Source organism: Rattus norvegicus, chromosome 6 (assembly GCF_036323735.1).
Source record: "Rattus norvegicus strain BN/NHsdMcwi chromosome 6, GRCr8, whole genome shotgun sequence".
In the NCBI taxonomy this organism is placed as follows: domain Eukaryota; kingdom Metazoa; phylum Chordata; class Mammalia; order Rodentia; family Muridae; genus Rattus; species Rattus norvegicus.
This window is the reverse complement of record NC_086024.1, coordinates 51,524,656-51,550,083: the sequence shown is the minus strand read 5'-3', so window position 1 is coordinate 51,550,083 and position 25,428 is coordinate 51,524,656. Positions and strand designations below refer to the sequence as shown.

General features: G+C 46.2%; 1 long non-coding RNA gene across 4 annotated transcripts in view; it reads right to left on the bottom strand.

Moving 5' to 3' along the window:
• LOC102555103 (uncharacterized) overlaps positions 1–25,428 on the bottom strand; it is a 38,541-nt gene extending 13,113 nt beyond the window's left edge. The window contains exons 1-3 of one of the 4 annotated variants that reach the window (XR_005505834.2): positions 11,813–25,428; positions 7,623–7,697; positions 106–195 (exon numbers count right to left, since the gene is read on the bottom strand). This is a non-coding gene — a long non-coding RNA (uncharacterized LOC102555103). Of the gene's footprint in view, positions 1–105 lie in introns of all 4 variants that reach the window. The other 3 variants (XR_010052558.1, XR_010052557.1, XR_010052556.1) reach the window with 3 other exon arrangements.

The window sequence follows — 25,428 nt, the reverse complement described above, 5'->3', positions numbered from 1 at the left end:
GCTCCCTGCCATCACAGGGACAAGAACATTTCAGGGCAGGGTTGAATCCCAGTTCCTGGCCCACTGAGTCAGCAGCCACTCTGACCCACAGGCCCCAGGATATACCTGTTTGCAGCTCCTGGGAAAGATGGGCTTCAGGGAGAAAGGCAAGCACAATCAACCAATGCACGTGACCACAGTGGCCTCCATGTGGACCTGATGCAACAGAAGAAGTGTGTGAGAAATAGCGGTGCAGAGAAAGAAAGAAATGAAATGAATATTAACAAAACTAGGAACTCAATATGTTAAAAAATGTACCCTGGAACAACTCATTACAATGATGGCACCGGAAGGATCGTCTATGAGGGGAGAACAAACTCAAAATGCAATCTAGTTTCATATTAAAAGATTACAATTTAATAAAATGAAATAGAAAAAACACTATGAAATATAGACCATTTCTATACATTTACGAGACACCCCAACATAGAAAGTAAGGTTCTGGGTTTAGTTCAATTGCAGACATTTTGTATATGATATCATACAAGCCACCGGGCTCCTTTAATCTTCGGATTTCTAGTCTATGAAAAGAAGAGGAAAGATGCCCAAAGACTGAATTAAAAACTGCATCCACAGCACTTAGTAAAGCATCTAGTCCAGTGTATTGTAAGTACCCACTTTGTGTTGGCTATTTATATTGCCATAATTATTTGTAGTCTGTAAAGCCTTGCTACAATATTAAGGAGACACTTCTTCCTTCTTGACAAAGCCTCTGTCTCTGAATGCCCAGGAACTATAACCAGCCATGTTCTTCCTCGTTGTGCACCCCAGTTCTATTTCAGAGCCAGATGAAAAACCTGAAAGCCCCTTCTGAGGCAGGATGTCACTGAAGGGTCTTGGTGGTGGGTGTGAATGGCAGAGATGGTAGGCTCCATCCTTCTCTTCCATGATCACAGAAGTTGTGGTGTCTCTGGGTGTTTCTCAGTCCGGTCATGGGAGTAAGAGGAGACAAGGCTAGTGAAGGACTCCTGCTCCCCTGCTCTGTGACTGACAGGCAATAAGGAGAGAAGTTTCCATGACAACACAGCAGGTAGGAATTGTGGGCTCCTTTGTAACAGAGGAGGAATCCTAAACTAAATTAGGTAGCCCACACAGAGTCAGGACTTGGTTGGTGGCAGATCTGAGGTTTGAGTCATGAGGCTGGCCTAGTGTTCTGTGGAATCCTCTTTGGTTAGACCTGCTCTCAGAGTCTCGAGATAACCCTGTAGGCAGAACAACACAGCCAGCCAAGAGACTACAGCACAGACAATGCCCAAACAAACTCATGCTGACCTTTGCGTAGTGAAAAGAGGTGTGGGCCTTGGGTGTGGCAGGAAGCCAAGGATGGGGTGATCCAGAGAAGGCCACCTCAGTAAAAAAATAAATTTTTTTAAAAAGAAGCCATGCTATTTTTAAGAAGTTAAAAAGCATAAATACCAGAACCACTAAAATGGCATTCATCTACAGGGCTGCACCGTGCTCCCAAGAAGGCCTAGGTGAAGCCCTGCCTGGCTCCGTCTTAGAAGCTCAGCTTCAAAGAGAAAAAGTAAGAACTTGTAGCTAAGATGATCTCAAAGAGAGTCTCTGGATGCCTAAACACCGACTACAGAATCCAGGGCCTGTGTGCTAGTCTGGGCCAGAGAGGAGTGCATGGGTAGCCCTTAACTCCTGCACCAGGAGAGCCTAAAGGACAACGCACTTGAAGCAGATCCACCTGACTTCATTGCTGCTATTCTGACCCTGAACTTAGAAAGAGGAGGCTCAGCATTAGAAGGGAAGGAATTACCGTTAGCCTTCAGACCCACAGCAGAGCTGTCAAAACCAGAGTGCTCTCCCTAAGATAGAATACAACTTCACCCCCGGGGGCAGAGCAGAGTAGGAAGCCCCAGGGAGGCAGCTGAGCAGGCTCCTGCCTCTGCCCCAGACAATGACCCAGGCAGTTAATCTGTTTTCCAAACTCCATTTGTGGGAGTTCCAGTGAGCAATTGTGTTTCTATCGAGGTGACTCATCAGCCTCCTGCACAGGGATAGTGCCGGGGTTTCTCTTCGCCTCCCTCTGCAGACCAGCACTGCCCATGCAATCTCCCCTGCAGGACTGACCTTATTTAGGAGATAGAATCTTGTAACCTAAGTAACAGGAGGGCAGCCTATCTGAACGTGACAGATAACATATTTTCTGCCAGCTACACCATGAACCAGTTTCCCACCTCATTTTTTTAGATCAAAAATAAATGAGGAAATGGAAGACCTCTGGAGATTTTTTTTTTTTTTGTCATAAGTGGTACCAGGGTCCCCTGCATGGGAGCACAGTGCTCTGCTGGGTGCCTTGAGCATGAAAGGAGCTCTTGAGCAGCACCCAGTAGGCCCTCAGGACATTGACCCAGTTCTAGAGAATTTGATTCTCTCAGCAGGGCCTCCCTGTTAAGTCTTGTTTAATAGCATGCTCCTCTGTTGCCAGTGGAAGCATGTCCTTGGCTCTGTGGCTGTCTGGGTGGAATAAACAGCAAATACCTCCAGATCAAGCCTCACCTCATCACATTACTTACTGATAGGCTCTTCCAGAGGCAAACTTCTCTGTTCAGAGAATGACTGCTGGTGGCATCTTTGGGTCTGGCATCAAGTCGTCACCAATGCAGACTAGCAAAGCCCTCGCTGGGACAGTAACGAGTAGCGGTGATCTCAATACTATCGTTCAGAACCCCACTATGACCTTGGGCCTGGTGTCAATGGAGACTGTGGCTCTGCCCAGCCTTGCACTGATGACCATGGCTGCTTTACAGAAGGCGTGTTGGCTCCTTCCCAGCCAAGGCAGGCAGCATTTGTTCTGTGGCATGTTTGCTTACAGGGTGGGAGGAAGATGGAGCATTTCCCCTAGAGCACAGTTGGCAGGAACCTTCTGTCCTACGCCTTGGCACCCACAAGGCCCTTCCTTCTCTCACCAGCCACATTCCTCCAGATACTTAAGCCAGACCTCTCTCTGTCCTGCAGAACATGCAGCATCCAACCAGGTCACTGTGAGCTTCTCTCTTGGCCCTCCATTTCTTCTCTCACTTGGAGCAAATGTAACTGTAGCATATTCTTGTATTTCTAGCCAGACCCAGAGCCTACGTGAAGATTGCATCCAAAAACTGAGACTGAAGGTGGTAGCATTTCCTTCCCCCAATACTTGAAACATGCAACCCAATCCTCCTTGGTCACACCTGCTCCTGCAGTCACCTGAGCCTCACTGTGTTTGCGTCTTTCTAACCCTTCTTTTGCTCCCTTTCTTATCTCTGTAACTTCAGCCAGCCAACACTCTGTTCCAATCCTCACTGTTCTCTGAAAGTTTCTTTTTTATCAGAATTCTCTGAAGAAAACAGTGCTTTGGGCTCAGTGTTAAGATTCAGCCTAAACCTCACATTCTGGTAAAGTTTAAATCCCTTTCCATGCAGGAATCACCTGTGTGGCACATTGGACCCTTCATTTGGCTCTTTTCATAACCTTCTTTCAAGGTTGTCTGTCATGGGACTCTGTCTCATCCTGTCGTGTGCTTCTGGGAGGCTTCTTAGAGCACAAGGAAGCCCTCTGCCTACCAGCCCTGTGGTCAGGCGCACACTAGTACACGGTAACTGCTGGGTAGATGGCAAGGATTACTGCAGACTGCAGAGGGGAAATTCAAATCAAGAATCCAATAGTAATCACGCCCTTCCGGTAGAAGCCCTGTGTGTGCACGAGGGGCAATTGGAAGCCCAGAAAGAGATGCCTGAGGTTCATTCCAGGATTCATGAACTGCAGAGACCTGTCAGGAGAGAGGACGCTCATTCCCTGCATGGATTCCTACAGGAAAGGCACAAGCCATGGGCTGTGCTGGTACCCAGCAAGGCATCCGACTATCAGAGGTTGAGGCTCCACGCTAGCCTGTGCTCCATCTCTGAAGGCTTCTGCTTGCAGTCACTTCTAATTGAGCTTGTGAGTGGCTATTTATCAGCATCAGCAATGGGCTGAGCTCTGCTCTCGACTGGAGGAAATGGAGCAAAGAAAAACACCGTTCTTCTGTCTATGAGGTCTGTGAGCACAAGACTGTCTGATAAATCAGAATTGCTCCAGGCAAGGTGCTCTCTGTGTGAAAATACGCTTGCCAGGAAGCCATCCTGAGGACAAGAGCTCCTCACCGCTTCCCAGAGGGTGGGAACCCAGTACTCTTCAAGTTCATGTCCCTAATACTCTTAACAAGACTTCTTAAAGAAGGCTGAATTTTAAAATATCGGCAAGCTTTGTCAAAGAGGCCTGACTCTAAGAATGTGAGCTGTTTGTCAACTGTGCAGGGGGAGCAGGAATTTCGATAATGCAATGCAAATGGAAGTCTTTAGTAAACAGGCTCTACCATAACGGGAACACTTGTCACTGCCCCTGGCCATTAGTCACCACGTTCTGTACAGTCCTAGTCACAATGACTGGAGGAGCACCTGCTTTGTCCTGTAGACAGTGGAGCCATACCACCTTACGCAGACCTGTCATTTCTTCAAAGTCACAACGGTGAAAAGGAAAGGCTAGAGCACCCTTGCTTCTCTTAGGAGGCTCCAGTTCTGCCAGGCTCTACTGTACCATGGTGAGAAAGCACTTTACTCATCTATCTATCTATCTATCTATGTATCTATGTATCTATGTATCTATGTATCTATGTATCTATGTATGTATGTATGTATCTATCTATCTATCTATCTATTCTATCTATCTATCTATCCATCCTCTGTCTATCTATCCATTCATCCTCTGTCTGTCTATCTATCTATCTATCTATCTATCTATCTATCTATCTATTTATCTATCTATCTATCTATCTCCTCTGTCCCTGCCACAGAACACAGAACACAGCTACCCAGAACACAGCCAAGTTCAGGTGCTCGAGGCATCCTCTATGCTTAGTGGAGGACACAGAGCGACACAGAAATAAGCAGTGAACTAACATCTACTTGTTTACTTCAAGCCACAGAAGCCACACTGAGCATGATACTGAGAGCTCTGTCTTCTTGTTCACCATTGAGTAGCTGTAGTGGAAAGGCCCCTGGATAGCCACATTCAGGAGCACTGCCAGTAGGAACATTCACTGGCTGTGGCAACAGAACTCATGCTGTGTCCTCTATGTGCTCACAGGGAACCAATGGAAATCCCCTGAGAACACCAGGGCAGCATGGCTATGTGACTGTTTGAAGTCACCTCCCAGCACATGATTATCACAGGACTCCAAACTGCTAAGGTTGGGGCTCACCAAACATCAAGATGGCCACCCTCACACAAGTCAAAGCAAGGGCAATGGCTGTATTGTAGTCAGGAGACACAGAGTCAGCAGGTCCCAGGGTACTCCTTGTCCTTCTGTCCTACTGCATATTAGACAAGTACTCAGGAGAATGTGATCATGTCAGACAACAGGGCCTGAAGTTATTCCTTTCTTGTCTATCCTACAGCACTCACTAAAGCCCAGTGTTCCTTTGCTTTAACATTTTTTTCCACTTAAAAAAAGTGTTTGTTTCTTTGTTTGTTCCGAAAAGGGTCTCAGTCTATGGCACAGGCTAGCCTGCCACCTGCTTCAGAGTCCCAAATGGAAAAGGTCACAGGTCCACCACCACACCTGGCAGCCAGAGCTCATTTTAAAGCGGTTAGAATAAATTGTAAGCATGTGGCTGTTGCTTGCATGGTTGTCAAGGAAGCACCCACTTCTCATACAGTCTCAGTTCTCTCTTCACACTCGGAGACAGTGTCCCAAGACCCCACTTAAAGTTCCTGATATGTCCCACCAAAACCAGAACTACAGAGGGGAGGAGGAGGACATCCCATGCCTTTCTCCCTCCACAACGAAAAGGGTTCTTACTTGCCTCTCCATCCTAAGTTTGACTGTGGTTTCCACAGTGGGCTTGAGCAAACATACTCCTTTCTAACGTAAGGGGTCTTCAGGCTTGAGTCTGAGTCTCTCCCACATACCCTCATGAAAAAGGCATTCAGGCAGCAGAACCGCTAGAGACCTAAGTTATAGCTCCGCCCTTGTGGGTAAGCCCCTCGAGTCTGCTAACTCCCCTGTGAGAGACTAAGAGCCAATAGGGTGGGCACAAAGCACTGAGCCTGGAGCCACTGATCTGGGACTCGCTGACCCATGTGGTGATGGCAGGAGACCATGGGACAGTGGGAATAAGTGTGGCTTTCTTGTGTTTTAGTAAATAGGGCACAAGAGAAGTACCCCAAAGTAGGAACAAGACTGCATTCATCTGAAATCCATGCCAGGTCCTGCCTTTCAAGCCAACCAGACCTGTCATCTGGCAGACTTTGTTCACAAGGAGATATTGGAAACAGAAACACATGTGCTTGGCAGCCACCTAACCCACTCACTCACTTCCAGGGAACTGGTACTCTGAACCCATCCCCCCAACAAACCTCTCCAACCATAGCCCTGCATTCTCGAAGCCTAGTCTAAGGCCTCAGGGCTTGGGCCTGGCTACTCAGGATCAAACTTTCTCTTGCTCATCCCCTAGCTCCACTGCAGGGGAGTGCTTCTGATGTCCTGCACTGTTCCGGATGCCACAGTGAGTCATCTGCAGGGAGCCAATCCACATTCTGAGAAAGAGCCATCCCAGACTTGAGGGTCACAGTGGAAGCAGCAAAAAGAGAGAGACACAGACTGTACCGTTTCTGCAGGAGGGCTGGGGAAGGAGCAAGACATTCAGTTCAGAGGAAATGCAGCTCCTGGGGCAGTCAATGTGCAGTGTGATAGTGTGTCTAGGCAGTAGGCTATATAACCATGGTCTACACACCAATGCTGCACAGAATATGTGACATTAAACTAAATTGTTGATTTCTAATAACGGCATTCTTTTTTTTTTTTTGGTTCTTTTTTTTGGAGCTGGGAACCGAACCCAGGGCCTTGTGCTTCCTAGGCAAGCGCTCTACCACTGAGCTAAATCCCCAACCCCTAATAACGGCATTCTTAATGCAGCTCATTCCTATTATCTGAAGCATGCAACTGTCCAGAGGCTTGTGTTGACGGTTCCTGCCCCATGTGCATGTCAAATCTTCTGGAGGCTTCTCCACAGTCTGCTTCACACTGGGCGTTAAGGTTATGAGGTCTGAATAGGTCATTGCTCCCCAAGAAAGTGGGTTCTAGTCCTCACTTCTACCAGCTCACTCCTTGCTCACTCTGCAAGGCCACAGCGCAATGCAGGTGTCTCCATGCCTCTTTGCCCTTGCTCCGCATCGCTGGTGCTTTTTCCTAGACTGCTCTTGGTTGTGGAGCTGTCATGACATTATGGCTCTACTGTCATGTTCTCTATATGAACCGCCCTGTTGGGGGAGTACTGGAGAGCCAAGGCATGTGTGGTCTCACATACAGTAAGTAGGAGGGTGTTGGGCCAGAGGTTTTCATATTTTCAGTGATTAAAAAGCCAGGGATTGATTGTTAAAGGTGTGGCTTCTTGGGCTTTAAAGCAGAAATCTGTTGACCTCTGTGGGTAAGTGTCAGGAAATCTACCCACAAAAAGAACAAGCCTGGGGGCTAGAGAAACCCCACAGACATTAAGAGTGCCTACTGTTGTTCCTGTTCCCCAGCACCCACATGGTGGCTAACAAGAATCTCTTACTCTGGTTCCAGAGGATTCGATGTCCTCTTCTGATCACACATGCACTTGGTCCATGTACGCTCATGCAGCTGCTCACTCGTCCCCATGAAAATAAATAAGTAAATACGGTAAATAGAAAGCACAGGCTCCACAGATATGCATCACATAACAGTAGGGTCATGGAGGACTAGAAGGCAGTATCCATCCAGCCCTAGGAATCAGTCAGTAGGATAGAGAGGCTCTTCCATATCCAGCTATAGAGCAGACTTGGGTGCTCAGGGAGGGAAGAGCCCAGGCCTGGGATTAAGCAGAAAGCAGTTCAACAGTGTTCTGAAGGACACAGGCCTTTTCTTAATGCCTGGTTCCTGATCTTCCCTCATGTATTGGACACTCAGAATGGCAAAGCCACACAGCAGTGTGCACATGGCAGCACTAGAATAAAAAAGAAGATATGGATAGCTGTCTTCTCTGGTCTTCAGGAATCCTTTTTATGCACCCCCAAAACCAATGGAGATGGCCCCTCTTAGCCAGGGTTACAAATGTGTGTCGGGACACTCCTGGCAGAGAAAAGAAGTTGCTCCCCGTGGCTTAAAACATAATGACACCCCAGAGCCCTGCTTCCACACAGGAGGATTTGACTTGACAGCTGAGCTCGTTAGAGTGCCCCAAGCAAAGAAGGACCAGGAGAGCAGCAATGGGCTTGCACTCTGTCTTAGAGAGGAGTCCTGGAAAGCCTGCCAGCACTGAGTTCCAGGGCTCCTGCATTCCCAGACTGCACAGGGGAGCTCTGTTCCAAGTGGGAGCACAGAGGAGGCCAGAGCATCTATTCACATCCCTGGGATTTTCAGAGGCTTCAGTGCACACAAGCTGGGGTGGGGGTGACACAAAAGGCCAGCATCCTCAGAGGCCCTGGTAAACTCCACAAAGACCAAGTGTCCTCATCACATGCTGATCAGACTCCACAGAATAGCTAATTTTGGAGGAAAACCATCTCACTTTGTCTTAAAGGAAGAAATACCATTAACTTGGACAATGCACATTAGAACAGAATTCTTGGTAAATATTTAGATTGAGTGTCTGTGAAGGAAGGAGGTCAAGTTAGTTATAATTAATCATAGATAACTCATCATTTAGCGTGCATCTCACTAGAGAGCCACTGGGTGAAAGACCTCAGACTCTAAGCCATGCTCAAGTGAAGAAGGAAGCCTCCCTCTCATTCTGACAATGACAAGCACAAGTTGAGTATAGGCAGTCTCTCAGGAACCACCCCCCACCCTGCTCAGAGGGGCCAGTTATGGTCAGGGGTGGGCTGCAATTCATTTTGAGACTTAGCACAGCTCAAAGCTCAGAGGGAATCAAAGGGTCAGGACTGTAATTGCCAGAAAGCCTCCTGCAGTTCTTGGAAGGGCCACTCAAATGCAGAACCTTGGAACCTCTTCCCCTGCCTGAGGAAGCACCAGTTGGCATCATGGCAAGTCACTGCCACTCTTCTAAAAGAAGGGTCTAATTCAGTTAATGCACAAGTGATAGTTCTGAAAGGAAATGCAGCCAGTGACCAGGAAGAAAATGCTATATCCAGCCATCCACATGCATAGGAAAAGGACAGAAACCTCCAGGAACTGACGACTGAGGAAAAAGAAATGCAGACCTCTCTCCATAGGGAAGGCTTGGGATAAGGGTTCCTACACAAGTGTGGTTGCTGCCTCGGGAGATAGTGAGATGGTAGAAAACATGTTTCTCTGGGGAACTGCAGTCCTAGGCCTGGAGAATACCCACATACATCACCTCTACAACTTCTTGGCTTGTTCCTTATGCTCTTCACCACCTCTTAGCCCTCTCCAATGCTCTGTTGCACACAGCCCTGCAGCCTCCCTTAGGCTCTTTCCAGGCCCCAGCATGTTGAAACACATGAGCATCTGGGGACATTTCACATTCAAACCACAGGAAGGACTAGGAGATCCCCCAGGGAGTAAAGCACCTGCTCATAATAAATGTGAGGACCAGAAGGTCAGAGTTCCAAAGTCTATGTAAATGCAAGGAGGGGTAGGTAGTTCACCTGGAACTCCAGTCATTGGCGAACAGGCAGGGAACCCCATAGCAAGCTGAGACTAGCCAAATCAGTAAGCTCTGAGTTCAACTGAGTGATATAATGGAGGAAGACACCTGAGGTCAGCCTGTAGTCTCTACATGCATTCATACATGCACACACACACACACACACACACACACACACACACACATACATGCATGTGCACATGTACAAACACGATAAATGGGCATATATACCATACACATATACACAAAACCAAAATCAAAATTTAAAAAATCAAAACCCACAGCAGCACACAAACCATCTGCCTCACAGAAATATCCTAAACAATATTTGACCAAATATCGATAGAATGGCTCCACTAGCTAATGTATAGGTACACACAATGCCCTGCCTCACATTCACACCAGCCTCTGATCCCTATATTTTCATCAACAACCAATATGAGATTTATGTTTGATGTAGTCCTCTGCTGACAGGTTCCTCCTGTGATACACTGTAGTCATCCACTGTCATAGAACTCCAAAGGTCATGGGGATTCACTGTCCCACTTTTTCCAGCAAATCCTTATTTCCTAAATGTGAGCCAAAATAAGCCCCTCCCCTTGGATAGTGCAGCAACCAGAAGAGTGACTAATGCAGATGAAGTTAAGGTTGACAAGGTGACTAGCAAATAAAGGGGACTATCCTTGCCAAAGTGGATGGCCTCATCCAGATAGTCCATTTCTTCTCTTAGTGACACAATACCACAGACTAGGTAGCCCTATAAAGAAAAGAGAACTTGTAGTTCTGGAGGTGAGAGATCAAGGGTTATATCGGGTGACAGCTTCTTCAAAGCGAAGTCTCAAGGAAGTCCTGAGTACTGGATGTCGAGTTGCTGAGAGCTTATGTGTACCGTGTGGTCTTTCCCTTTCCTATAAACCAGTACTCAATAAGAGGCATCAACCTGATGGCCTGATCCCAACACTCCCAAGGCTGCCATGTAAGACCACTGTGCAGTGAGTCCTACTTCCCATATGTCACAAAGCAAACTCCAAGACAAATTCAAGGTGCAAATCATGGCACAATTGAAGGACTGCCCAGAACAAAGTCATAGGTCTCTGAAATAAGAGAATTCCACAGCAGATGGCCTGACCTGGCCCACAGTCCTGGCCCTTCTGCCTGTCCGTTCAGAACACTCTGGACTTGCCCACATGTATACACATTTCGAGGAAAATTCTCTTTCCAGATACAGAGGCTTTTCAACCCAATCAAACTTTGTTAGGCTGTAAATATCTGAAAATCTGAAGAAAAAAAACTGAAAATCTGTGATACACACCTGACCTATTGACCATTTAGTCTTTCCTGCCCCAATCAAAACACCTCAGCCTATAGTTGAGGAACATCACAACATTGATGGTGAAAGAAGGGACAGGCGGCTCAAGTTGTGTGCAGAGAAGAAAAGGAAGAACCAAGCATTGATATGGGAACAGTTTCATATCACCTCAACCCAAAGTCCATCAAGGAACATCCCAAACCAAGGGTGAACCATATGTCTAAGCACACATTTCTATTTCTCTGGAGTACTCCCCTTAATGTCCCCATGATTCCTGGGTACTAACACTCCAGTGACCACTACATGAGCATGTGTGTAGTTTGAAGAATAATGAAGATAGGCTACCATGTTCTTCTTGGCCATTGCTGCATCCGTCTAGCCTTCCAGCCCCTTTCTCTGCACCCCAACCTACCCTCACTCCTGTTTCCAGGAGAAATAACAGGTAAATGCTTGAAGCTTCCTTCCTCCCTTTCAGTGCAGAGAAAGTCAAGTTCTGAACACTAGAGACTCAAAATCAGAGGTTCTCAACCTTCCCAATGCTGCAACCCTCTAATACACACCTTCATGTTGTGGTGACCCTCCCAACCATAAAATTATTTTGTTGCTATTTCATAAATGTAATTTCACTACTGTTGTGAACTGTAATATGAATATCTGATATACAGGATATCTGATATGCAATCCCTGTGAAAGGGCCATTCAAGCCTCAAAGGGGTCATAACCAACAGGTTGAGAACCACTATTCTAGATGAACTCCAACATGATCATAAAAGGGCACCCCAAGCAAAAAGGTCATGGTGTCCAGCTGGGGTCCCCAAACTGCCTCCATGGACAGTGGAAAAGATACCTGTCATGCAGGTAAGGCTCGTGGGACATCAGGAGGCTCTCCTGCAACAGTGTTTCCATCTCGTTGCACAACTGGAAACATCTTCATACAGTCTTCTTGCCTTGAGAACTCAGTGGTCCATTAATGCAGACACTTGCTGGTGTGGAGAATGTAGGCAGTGTGATGGGTGCATGTCAGTGTGTCAGTTTTCCAGTCCCTGAGGAATAAGACTCAAAAAGATGTGATAATTAGTTCTGTGCCTGAAGACATTTAAAACCTTGTGCATTTGTGCTCAGAAAAGCAAGCACATAGCAACAGTGGTGAGAGACCAGGGAAGTTAGCACCTGAGTGTGGCATGTGATGCTTATCTTGGACATCTGCTGTTTCTCCTCCTTGCTGGCCCACCTTACCGCAGAGCTGATGGAGAGAGCTGGCACTCCGTGCTCCTCTAGAGAGGATGCCTGGAGAGCTGTGAATACCTGCCGCCAAGTAAGAGAACGGGGAGGTGTGAACATCTAGGAACAGATTTGGCTCAACAGCATAAGAGCGATAAAGCTCAGAAACAGCTCCAGCTGTCCCCAGTGCCAATGGCTGTAGTCCTAGTGGGTGTCCTCCAGAGGGACAAGGGACAAGGGAACAGATTGTACTTAGAAGACCCATAGAAGACTGTATCACCATGTTCTTAGCTTCCTCCTGATTCTCTGTGGAAAGGCCCAGGTCACCTCTCTTTTTGGAAATTGTTCTGCTCTGACCCAGAACTTCATAGGCAATTTCTGTTTCCAGGTCACATGGCTCCAGTCTACAGCCACACTGCTGGGTAAACCAGAATCACAGTGGGTGAGTATAATATAAAGAGATGCATAACTTGAATATTACCTAGGTTCTGGGCAAGAACAAGCCACCCACCCTGCTCAAGGAAGGTCCAACTTCCAGAGGAGCAGGCACCAGCTGGCCTGGTGAATATAACCTGATTCAGCCACACTCATATGATACTGTATTTACACAATGTACTGTATTTACACAATGTACACAGCAAAGTCATCCCAAATTCAATCCACTTTCCCAAGTCACCTTCTGAACACAGTCCTGTCATCTGGGATTTACCTTTATCTACACTGATAACATTTCATAGAAACTAAATCTGACCAAATAAAAAGTTAGCAACAAAAGTTGTTGTCCAAACACTTACACTCAAATTATGGACCTAGAGTTTAATCTGGGATATAGTAAGAGTGATAAGCCAGTCTACTTTTCTAGACCTCAGTTTCCCTAACTGTGGAATAAAGTAATACAGGGTTTGTTGCAAAGTGAAAGGAACTTATACATTGAACCATGAACCCCAGTACAGTTGTACATGCCTACATAGAGTCAGGATACTCAACCCACATCTCTTGACTGCAGTGACCAATCTTAGAAATCCTGCTTGTGCCCTGTGACAGGGTCACTCATTGTATCTGGTCACATACTAATTCTCCTTTATTGGCATTTTGGCCATTTTCTTGCCATGCTCCATCCATTTTGGCAGGAGTGAGGATACAGGCACAGCTACATTGTTGCATTGTTCAACCTATGTATTCACAGAATTGATTCTATTCCTGTCTTATTGAAATAGCAATTGTGTTCAGAGTTATTTTGTTACCATCCTACTCTTTGGCACTTTGGCAAAGTCACCATGACCAGATGCATGTGCTTATATGCATGTGTGAGTGTAAATGTACATGGGTGTATGTGTGCACATTCATGTGTAGGCATACGGCATGTATGCATGTGTGCCCATGTATATATGAGTGTGCATATACGTGGATTGTGTGCATGTGTGTATACCTCTGTGTTTGTGTACACATGTGTATATGTGTTCAGACTTGCTCCATACATTAATTCAACTTCTAAATAAGCTCTGAAAACTAAAACGTCAGAGGCATTTGATCACCTTATAATTTTTCTTATGGCAACTACTGAGGTCCACAGGGAAGTACGACCTGTCCCCAGCAGCAGTACACTCTGCAAGGCTTCCATGGGTAACACAGATGGAACAACAGTACCAATGGTAACACAATTACACCAACAGAAGTAATTGGCACTGGATGGCACCAATAAAAACAGCAGTCATAATCCTAATGATGCCAAAGTAATTGGGTTGAAGCGTGAAGTTATTAGACAGAAAAAAAAATGCCAACAATTCTCACTGGCCACAGCACAGCTCTACCAGTCTCCTCTCTGGCACGCTCTGCAGAGGACAGTCAAGGAAAACACACAACCCAGAGGCGTCTGTCTGGGACTGAAACGCTACTTCTATGGCTTACTTAGAATGTGACTTTGAAAGTGTCACATGACCTACACTCTGATCCTGGTCCCTGCTTGAAAATCTGAGGTTTGGAAAGTCCCGTGAGGCTAGTGCACACTGGATATTTAACAGTAGACATTACCCAGTTTAGAGTCCGGTACATAATAATAACAATGATTGCTCTCTTGCTGAACATGGGGAGATACATTAGAAACAAAGTCATTGCACTTGTTACTTTATGCCCCAAAGAAGACAAAGGTCTTCTAATATCTGTGGGAAACAAAGAAGAGACAGGGTTATGATCTGAGCATCCTCTATAGGTGAGTATATGTGACAGAGATATGGGAGGAGGGGAGAGTGAAGCAGAAAGAGAGGGGGAAGATTCAGAAGGTAGACAGTCTTGCAGAGCTCTAATGGTAGGTGTACTACCTAGTCATGAAAACTGACTTTGCCACTAACCAAATGATAACCACAGGTGGCCAGTCAGTATGTATGAATGCATTTTCTCTGAGGATTGTGGAAGGATTTGGTGCATTTACATATGGGCTCTATCGAGGTTACAACTTATGTTTTCAGTATTATTCATCTAAATAGACCCAGAATCATCAAAATCAGACCTCTGTCTGGGAATGTACATATTATAGGAACCACTCAGCCCATGGGCTTATGCACGAGGACTGCAGGTTTCACACTGCTGTGGAACACTAGAATCACTATGCGTATGGAGCCTTATGGGAAAGGCTCTTGTCTAAAGCTGACACAGTTTCCATTTCTATCCACAGGTGACTTGGTATGCCAACGTGGAGTCCTGAGTTTGCTCAGAGAGATTGCTGCATAGGCCAAGGGCCACTAAGGGGACCATTGGTTTATTTCTCCTTGCTGGGATAAAATACCCTGACAAAAACAACGTGAAGGGGAAAGGGTTGATCTGGGCTTAGAGTTCCAGGTGGGTAGAGTCCACTACATTGGGAAAGACACAGCAACAGGTGTGGGGGGGGGGGGTCAGGAGGTGCCAGCAGGCAGGGGCGGGGCATGAAGTAGGAAGGCAGAAGCAGGAAGCTGCCTACTCAGATTGCATCTATACTCAGGAAGCAGGAATGTATGTGTGTATACCTGGTCCTCAGCTAGCTTTCTATATACTTATGCGGCCCAGAGTCCCAAATTGGAGAATGGTGTTCTGCCCCCCACTTTCAGGTGGGGTCTTTCTACATCAATTAAGACAATGGAGATGATCCCTAAACATGTACATGAGCCAATCTTACATAGAGGGTCTCTCGTGAAGACCTGCTTTCCAGGTGAGTCAGATTCTGTCAAGTTGACACTGTTGTGGCTAAGCCAAGGCCAACTGTGAGGTACAAGTCTTAGTGTCTCAGGCACACTCTCACTCATGACCTGAGTAATAAAACAGCAGCTCTCAAACCCTCCGTCTTTCAGTCTTTGGAATGAGTAACTGAAGCTCGGGTCCTTAGGCATTGCTAATTAGTGAGCTTAATTATCACATTAACACTTGCCACTGGGATTTTCTTCACTTTTAGTCATCTTTTGTGCTGTTATTCCAATTAATTGTGTTGGAAGACCATGAGCCTGAGCTTCAAAGAATAACGTGCTGATTTTTTGAAGTATGGTGTTTGATCACAGGACTGTCTCAGACAGTTCAGCATCTGGAAGGGAGAGTTGGAATATTATGCAGTCCTTTATGTCTATAAGAATTGTCAATAGAAACCTATTGTATCTATAAGTAAATGTGTGTACATACATACAGACAGACATACAGACATATATGCATAAAAACATCTGTGGAATATCTGTGAAAAATGAAGAGAAGATGTGGTTTATGATCAGAGCAACCTCTACAGGTGGGGGGAGAGATGTGGGGGGAGAGAAAGAGAGAAGGGGAGAGAGAGAGAGAGAGAGAGAGAGAGAGACAGACAGACAGACAGACAGACAGACAGACGGAGGAAAGAAGTGAGAGAGAGAGATGTGTTTTTGTCTGACATCTTAGTTATCTATCAGAAGATTTTCTCTATTTCTATTCATTTGCTTGTCCCCATAAACATTATCAATACATAATAAGATATAGCCTTTCACTATTTCTCTTTCAGCCAAATCCTAAAGTTGAGACTTTTCTGATGTCTTCTTGAAGTTCCCTCATGGAACCAGGTGGCCATTTTGACATGTATACTATGTTGTAGCCATGGGTCGCACAAAGCCTCTCAGTCCTCCTTGTACATGTTTGGCAACTGTTATTTTTCCTCTGTCTGTGCTAGAACATCATTATGAAAGTAAGTTAAGGAGGTTTGTTTTGGCTTGCATTCAAGGGTGCAGTCCATCATGATGGGGAGTCATGGCAACAGGCGCTTGAGGCAAAAATGTCATGTCAGGGAGCAAAGAGATGAATGCTGGTACTCTGCTCACTTCCACTTATATACACAGTTCAAGACCCCAATCCAAGAAATGGTGTTGCCTGCATTCCAGGTATTTCCACTTCATCAATTCTAATCAAAAGTCTCTCTCACAGCCATGCCTAGAGGCTAAACTACTCTGGACCATTCCACCCAGATGTGACTGAAGGCTTCTCCCTAAAGAGATTTGGGCAACTTGACATCTAATATTAACCATCACAACAGCCACCCTTCCACTGGAGAACCTTCCAGCTCTGAAGGTTTTACTACATAGAAAGGATCAAGAACATCTCTAAGGTACATCTCTAAGTCCCCAGAATTGGTCACAAGGCTGAATAACAGGTTCCCATAAGTCTTCAGTGCTGGCCTGAATAGTCTGAGGCACGGCCTCCTGTATGGGGAAGAGAGTAGGCAGCCTGAAGTCTGAAGCTGGGAGCTGGGCAAGTCAACACTTTATTTCCCAAATCACAACACTTGACAGAGAGGATGACGATTAGTAATTGCCTCTGGGAAGTAGGTACAAGAGAGACCTGGAGAGGAGGAGAGATCATCCTACGTGTCGGAAATGAGCAAAACCCAGACCCACAGGAGAAATCTCAGATCCAAATCCCAAAGCTACCTTCACCTGATTTGAACCTCCAAACCTCCCGGTGCTTTCCCAATGAGCCATGGGAGGACTTCTGTGTCACCTGGCATTCATCTCCTTCCCTCAGAACCTGACTTGTTTGAGGTCAACAGTGTATTGCAGTAATTATACAGATCTCCCTCACTGTAACAACTGAGGTGACATTTGGATCTCTTCACAGCTGGGAACTCTCAAAGTAATCAAAATGGCATGGGGCAAAGGTGAAGAAACAAGAAGAGAGTGACATTAATACACAAATTCATCTTAAGACCAAAGGCAATAAGTTGCCAAAATTCGATCTTTTTTTTTAAGTCTATCAACATATTTTCATATGTCCTAATCTAATTTCTGTCTCTTTGTGAACTGAAGTTCTCAGACATCACCTACTTGGGCAAGGATCCTCTCTAGAGGTGACATCACCTCTAGGGGGTGACATTGGCTGTAGGATGACATCACCCCTGGGGGTATCAGAGGCCCAGGAAAGATATCACTCTGGGGGAGTAGGGTATCAGCTTTGGGCAGGAAATTACTTCTAGGGCTGATAATGGCTCCAGGGGCCATCACCTCTCTGGGAAGCATCAGTACTGGGAGGGTATCTCCTTTGGAAGTGATTCAGACTTTCAGACATGAAGACAGTGACTCAGCCAGACAACAAAGAATCTAGGAAAGGAAAGAGGTGAAAGGGAAAGTGAAAGCAAACATTTGAAGGACACCAAGGAGTCTAAGCATTGGGAGATGAAGGCCAGGTGGGAGCAACTAGATGGACGTGCTGGGAAGGGGCCTACAGTGCTAAAGAGCTCCCACTGACCTAAGGCCAACAGTGAGGAAGGGTCTGATGCTGAGAAGAGATGGGATGTTACCTGTGCTGCAGTAGGCAGAAAAGTTAACATAGGGAGAGCAGCAGTCCAGCCTTGGCTCCGACTGAATAAAGGCCAGGCATAGAGAGCATGGTGCGGGGAGTGGCTGGATCACAATAGCTATGGAGCAAAGGGGTTTAGATGATGGGATGGGTCAGGGGCAAGGGTGAAGGGACCCAAGGTTAACTAGCACATCTCTGGTTTCTATGTGAAGAACTGGGAGTCAGTGGTGCCATGTTGGCTAGATGTGCTGAGCACTGTAACTTCAGACGCTGATTATCTATCTGTGCATGTCGCAGCATGTGCTATCCTCCAAGTCTGATAGCTTATTAATCACTCTGAATCCCATCTCCCTGGGGATAAAATTATAAGCTCTATTGTGGGGACAAGATTGAGATGGCAAATAGAAAGGTGACAAACACTCCCTGCCATGCAACAGACACCCGCCCAAGAAAAATTGTCAGCCTCGGGTTCCAGTGGAACCTGCAGCTTACAGAGGCTGGCCCACACCTGGACACAGCATGCTGCCTGCCCTCAGAGTCATAGGTGCCTGGTGGGAGGCCAGGAGAGGTCCCTGCGAGTGGGGCATACCCGGGCACATTCAACAAAGATGCCTAATGGACCTGCCTACTCCTGTTTTTGTGAGGGGTTGAGTTCTCCCCCAGAGAGCACTTGCAAAAAGAAGAGAGGGGGTTATGTGACACGGTAGCTTAAAGATGACTCCAGGGACAGAGTCTCACACTGCAAAAATGTCAAAATACAAGTCCTGTGTCATAGTGAAAAGCTTAGGAAAAAATAAAACAAAGCAAAACAAACAGAACTCTGAAAATCGGTCCATGGTATATAATATCTAGGTGAGAAGCCCTTGTCTCCACTCTTGTCATATACTCTCTACCAAACTTCTGAGTGTTCATAAGCTTCAGCATGTGTAGCAGAGCACCCAGACTACAGAGATGACTGGCCTAGGTCAGGCTCAGCCTCCAGAATGCAGCTCCCTGGCAGGTCCAGCAGAATCCAGGTGCTGGAGGAGGGTTGGCCCCAAAGGTGCAGAATAGAGGATTAGTCGGAGTAAGTGAAGGGTGTCCTGTAAAGGTGAAGGGAACCACAGCAGTTTGTAGTAAGGAAACAACTATCAACTATGCTTGCTCCCTTAGGGACCTGTTAGTTCAGGGGAGCTGCCCCCAGAAATCCCCAGGGATACCCCACTGGGAGGAGAGCTCCCAGCAAGAGAGGGCTCTACCTGCCCTGAGGCTCCAGAAAACACCTGCCAGTGATCAGATTTCACCATAGCCCAGGAACCCTCAAGCCCTCAAGGGACATTGTGTCACCTCTCCTGCCTGGGTTCCAAGGACAGGTTTGCCCAAATTTGTGCTAAGTCGAGACGCCTTTGTTCCCATGGAAGATTTCCACATTGAATTCCTAGAACAGAATAATAAATACATCCTAAGTGCTCTGTTCAGCCAACTCCCACAAATGTCTCTCTTGAGAAAGTTCCCACGCACAGTGTTTCAAAAGATCTTCTACAACAAAGAAGCTATTTGTACGTGAATGTGTGTGACCATGTATGTGTGTGTGCATATGGGTGAGCACATATGTACATGTGTATGAATGAACATGCAGGTGCACATATAAATGAATGTGGGCGTGAATGGGTGAGCACACTTGTGTGCATGCACGTACTTGTGTATGAGAGAGTAAATATGCATTTGTGTGTGAAAGGTGTATCTGTACATGTGTATGTATATACAAATGTGCATGTTGTGATACACACATGTGTGTGAGCACAGTGTGTGAGTGTACATGTAGGTTTGCATGGGTGTGAATATACATGTGTATGCATGTATGTGGGTTCACATGTACATATGTGTGTGCACATGTGTATGAGTGCACATCTACATGTGTGTTTATATATATGGATGCACATGTAGGTATGTGTGGGTGCACATGTACATGTGTGTCTTTGTATGTCGATATGCATGTCCATGTGGGAAGTAATGTACATGTGTATTTGTGTGAAGGGTCAAGGAGAAGGCACATGTACAGATGTGTGTGTGGTGGTGGGGGTGTTAGGGGAGAACCTCAAATGTCTTTCATTGGGTGCAACCTTGTCAAGAAAGTTACTCTGTCTGGTCAGTGAATAGGAGTCTCCTGTCTCCACTTCCCCAGCTCTAGGATTACACGTATATACTACTACACGAGAGAACTCATTGCAGTGGAGATAGGATGTACCATGTAAGCCAAGGCTATGGTCATATAAATAGCTGTGGAAATAGTCCTTTGCAATGTCCTAATTCTGTGAGCCATTTTAATCTGTCCAGAGATACAAGATTCAAAGACCAGGAACTTAGGGTCCACTGCTCTGATGCCTGAACCCAGGAGGGGCACAGATTCTCAGAGCTACCTTAGATCTTGTGCCTAGTGTAGAAGTCCAAAAGGTGTGAAAATCTGGGACCAGGGATTATCTCTCTCCATCAGTACACACAGCAACATAGAGCACTGGAGAGAAAGGCAGCCAAGCAGACTCAAATCAGCAAGAGAGGAAGACAGAACAGCTTGGAAGCCATCTGTCCAGGAGTGTCACCGTCCACTCCACTCTCCAGCTCTGAGTGTCTGCACTTGCTGGGGAATCCATTCATGCGCACATTGACTCCAGCCATCTTTTCTCAAAGCTTTTCCCAGTCACAAAAGAGCTGCTGCATGAACAACATACTTAGTGACATCAGACTGAAAACCAGTGTGTTCACCACTGAGCTCCACATGCAGCAGGCCAGTGAGTTCCACAACCCTGTGCCCTTCACTCCCATCCACTGTCCACATCCAAGGAGTCTTAGCATGATGACTACACCTCCCAGGTCAGAATCCAGGTTTCAAATCCAGACTAGTTTGTCCCCAAGGCTGTGCTCTCAACTGCCAATAGCAGCAACATCCACTGGCAGGTAGGAAGCCCAGATGCAAAGCTTTACCTTAGACCCTCTCCTTCTCCTTAGAGGTACAGTAGATTACATACTACCTACCTCAAATTCTCCTTGACTGTCCACCGAGTATTAACTGCCAGCGCCATACATGTAGTTAGAGTGTATATTAGGCAGGGTTCTCTAGAGGACTGGAACTGATAGAATGCTGCGTGCACACGCGCGCACACGCGCGCGCACACACACACACACACACACACACACACACACACACACCCACAAATGGGAATTACTATAGTAGATCACATATTGTGATTCAGCTAGTCCAACAATGGTTGTCTACTAAAAGCAAGTCCAAGAATCCAATAGTTGTTCAGCCCAGGAGGCTGGATGCCTCAGCTGGCATTTAGTATATAGAGGAATCACAAAGTAGTCCATAATGCCAGCGAAGGAATGGACTTACCAGCTAGAGCAAGGGCAAGTAGGCCAAGAGCAAAATCTTCCTTTCTCCATGTCCTTTATATTGGCTGCCAGCAAAAGGTATAGCCCAGATTAAGATCTGGATTAAAAGTGGGAGTTTCCACTTCAAGTAATTTAAGAAAAAATCCTTTCCCAGGAGTACATGGCCTCTTGGGATTTAGTTAATTTCCTATGTAGTCAAGTTGGCAATCAAGAATAACCATTAATGTTCAGCCTTTATCACCAGGGTTCGGGACCCTCAGAACAAGTTTGCAAACACTTTCAGTAAAGCTGGAAGGAGCCAGTAGGTGGTAGGAAATCCTGGAGACTTAGGTCTAAGGCTGAAGGGTTCTCTTCAGGATCCATTTCCCTGAAGCCCACAGTCAGAGGAATATCTGAGCGGCTCCCATCATTTTCTGCTTAGGTCTAGCCACCACCACCCTGGGTAGGGTGACATTGCTAGCTATATCAGCATCCACAGGGACCCCCTGAAGGTGCTTCCCCCGTCTGCTAGCGAAAGTTCCACTGCTGCCCTTCATATCCCTGCACACACCTTCCACCTGCCGAGCATGTCATGATCAGCCAGGAGAGGTTCCCCGTTCCCACGGTGACATTCCCAAAAAGCTGCAGAAGTGATCACTCAGACAAGTTCCTCCATCCTGTCAATATTTTCAATAAACAGCCCTTTGCTTGAGTGCTCTCAGGAACACGATTAACATAATTCCCTTCCCTTCCTCAAAATTTGATGTTTACAAGGCTATTCTGGTGAGAGCAGAATGCAGGCTGACTGGGGCTGTGCTGAACCCATATTCCTGTTTACTTTTAATATTAGCACTGCTGGGGCAGGAGCTGCAGAGTCAGGAACACTTACCCTTGCTTTGCCACTTCTCAGGGGCATTTTGTTGAGAAACGCAGATATTTCCTGGAGGGAAAGGAGCCTAGAAAGTCTGAGGAACACAAGCTGAGCCAGCGTCTATAATGGGAACAGGCTATTTATTTTCCAAATGTCAGTTGGTATTTTACCTCTTCTGAGAAGCCCTCCCTGGATCTTCCTCCACTCTTTACCAGTGGAGTTGAGTCCTTCTCTGGACTCCATTAGAATTCTTACTTGTATTATTATGCTCATGATACTGTCCAGATATAAATGGAGAGCTGGGGAGACAGCTCAGGCAGTAAAGTGATTGCCTTGTGTCATGGTTTGAATATGAAATCCTGTCCCCATAGGCTCTTGTGTTTGAACACTTGGTCACCGTGATACTGTTTGGGGACTTATGGAACCTTTAGGAGATGGAGGCTTGCTGGGGGAAGTCTATCACTGGAGGCAGGGTTTGAGGTTTTATTACCTGACTCACTTCCTGTGTCCTTTCTCTGCTTGCTGATCTCATCTGCATGACTGACTGCCATGCCAGCCTCATGCCACTGCCACCATGTCTCCCCCATCATAATGTCGCCTTTTTGGAGCTATAAGCCAAAATAAGCCTTTCCTCTTTAACTTGCTGTTCTGGTTTGAATGACAAGGGCCCCTAGAGGCACATATATGTAAATACTTAGTCTCAACTGGGTGGAACTATTTGCAAAGAATTAAGAGTTATGTCTTTATTGAAAGAGGCACGTCACTAGGGTAGGCTTTGAGGTTTCAGAAGCTCACACCATTCCCAGTGTCTCTTTGCCTCTGGCTTGTGGATCAAGATATGAGTTCTCAAGAGTTTTTGCTCTCTTGCCTTTGATCTGCCATCATGGACTCTAACCCTCTGAAACCATAAGTCCAATTAAATGCTCTCCTTTATAAGGTGTTTTGGTCGTGGTGTTTTTATCACAGCAACAGAGATTTCAGTAAGATACCAGGCAAGCACCAGGACCTGAGGCCAATATCCAGAATCCAAGTAACAGTGAGCTGGGTGGTCCACATTTGTGATCCTAGCACAGGGAGAGGATCCCTGGGAGTCACTGACCAGTCAGTCTAGACAACTGAAAGACTTCCAGGCCAGAGGGAGACGCCTTTGAGGGGGCGGGGAGATAAAGCCATTGTTCTCTGGCTGCCACACATATGTACACATGTAAGTACAGACACACTCATAAATGTGCCAGCACACACAAGAACATTCACACTAAGTAAGTGTGCTAATCTACCTGCCTCTGATACTCACTTATTTCCCACAGGCCAAGAACATGCTATTGCAGCCCCAGTTGCCAACTTGTTGGTGGATACCTCTGAACATGTGGTTTTGGTCACTTTCTACAGTTTTAGTGTCTGTTTCCACCATGCTCCCCTGGTCTTCTGCACAGGCTGGGCTTAATGCCTTCTCTAACACAGAGCACATCAACAGTGAGTGGATTCTGTAGCTCAGTGTTTTGTGTTTCTCATGCTTATGCTGTCCCTCAGAACACTCCAAGGGAAAGCTGCCATCATCTTGAGTGCAGCATTGAGATGGTCACATAAAGGTGCCTCAGGTTGTTGTGAGCAAACAGGCAGCATGTAAGGCTTTGAAAGGGTCTTCTAGGGGAGTTGAGATGGCTCAGCAGTTAAGAGCACTCACTCTTCTTCCAGAGGGCCTGAGGTTCCACATGGTGACTCAAAACCATCTATAATAACATCCAATGCCCTCTTCTGCTATGTCTGAAGAGTTACAGCGTGCTCCTATAAATAAAATAGACAAACCTTTAAAAAGGAAAAAAAAAAAGAAAGAAAGGGCCTTCTATTATACTAACCCAGAGGACCCATCTGAGCAGACTGTGAGTCTCTGGGCAACAGATGGCCTCTGACTCTGTCTCTTTATGTGATGTCTCAACTTTCAATGAAAAACACATTCATTGAAACAACGAGTGGAAACAAGCCTAACTTTTGGGACTTTTTACTTGTCAGGCTAACAGTGTGTGTTTCACGCGGTCCTTTCTCATGATGCTAGATAGCGTTCACTCCCATCCAATTCTTGAGCAATAAACAGGAACCTGAAAAGGCATAGCTGCTGAGCCAGGGTATTGGTAGATTACACGTGCTAAGTGCATCTTGAGCTTACGATATTTTCAATTTGTGGTGCATCTATCCAGATATAACCCGTTGAGGTAAAGGAAGAGTCAACTGAAATGCACGTGTTTTATGTGCCTAAACTTTGGAGTAATGTGTTACACAGCTGTAGTCTCTAAATAACAAGTGTTCACGGCTGCTCTGAGCACTGAGCTGTGCAAGCTGCAGAGGCAGAGCACAGCAGCATTTTCTGAACCATCAATGAGGTCATTTTAAAACAAATGGTATCTTCTTCTAACTACTTTCGAGCCACATGATATGGCAAATCTGAGGCGAATCTGGACTGAATATGCCCAGGTTTGAGTCCAAGTCTCTCACAAATGAACCCATAGACCCCAGAAAGTATGTAACTTCTGAGTCTTAAGGGCAACTATCGAACCCCAAACCTCAGCTTATTGCCCCAAATTTTAGCAAATATTCACTAAGACAGACATGGTATCCTAGAACTTTGGAGGCAGAAACAGGGTGGCTAGGTGTTCATGGCAGTGTACGTAGCTAGACTGTGTCTCAGTGGGAAAGCAGTATTCACTAGCAACATTGAATTGCAGAGCCTCTCAGAAACTTCAGACCTATAAAGGCCAATGCCACCTCTGTTCTTGTGATTTCAAGATGTCAGCTGCATGGTCTTTATGAACCTATGTGATCCTTAAGTCCTTCTGTGTATGTTTCCTCCTTGGCACACAGCTCTCATAAGAAATTCAACCATACAAATACAAATTTAACACAGCAAAATATCCTTTGCTTCCAATGGCTTCTGCATAGGACGCCTAGATGAAGCCGTCAATTCCCTGTCACTGAAATGCAGAGCTGAAGAGGGGCCCCTGCTATAATGGAAACACTGTGTGTCCGGTGTAGAACAGGATTTTAAGAGTGAGCTGCTATTTGTCAAGACTCTAGAAAGCCATGTGTGGTGATGCAGACCTATAATCCCAGCACTTTAGAGGCTGAGGCAGGAGGATCATGGGTCAGCCTAAGCTACAGAGTTCCAGACCAGCCAGGATGACACTTAGAGACCATTAGAGAGAGGGGGGAGGGAGAGGGAGGGACAGAGGAAGGAAGGAAGGAAGGAAGGA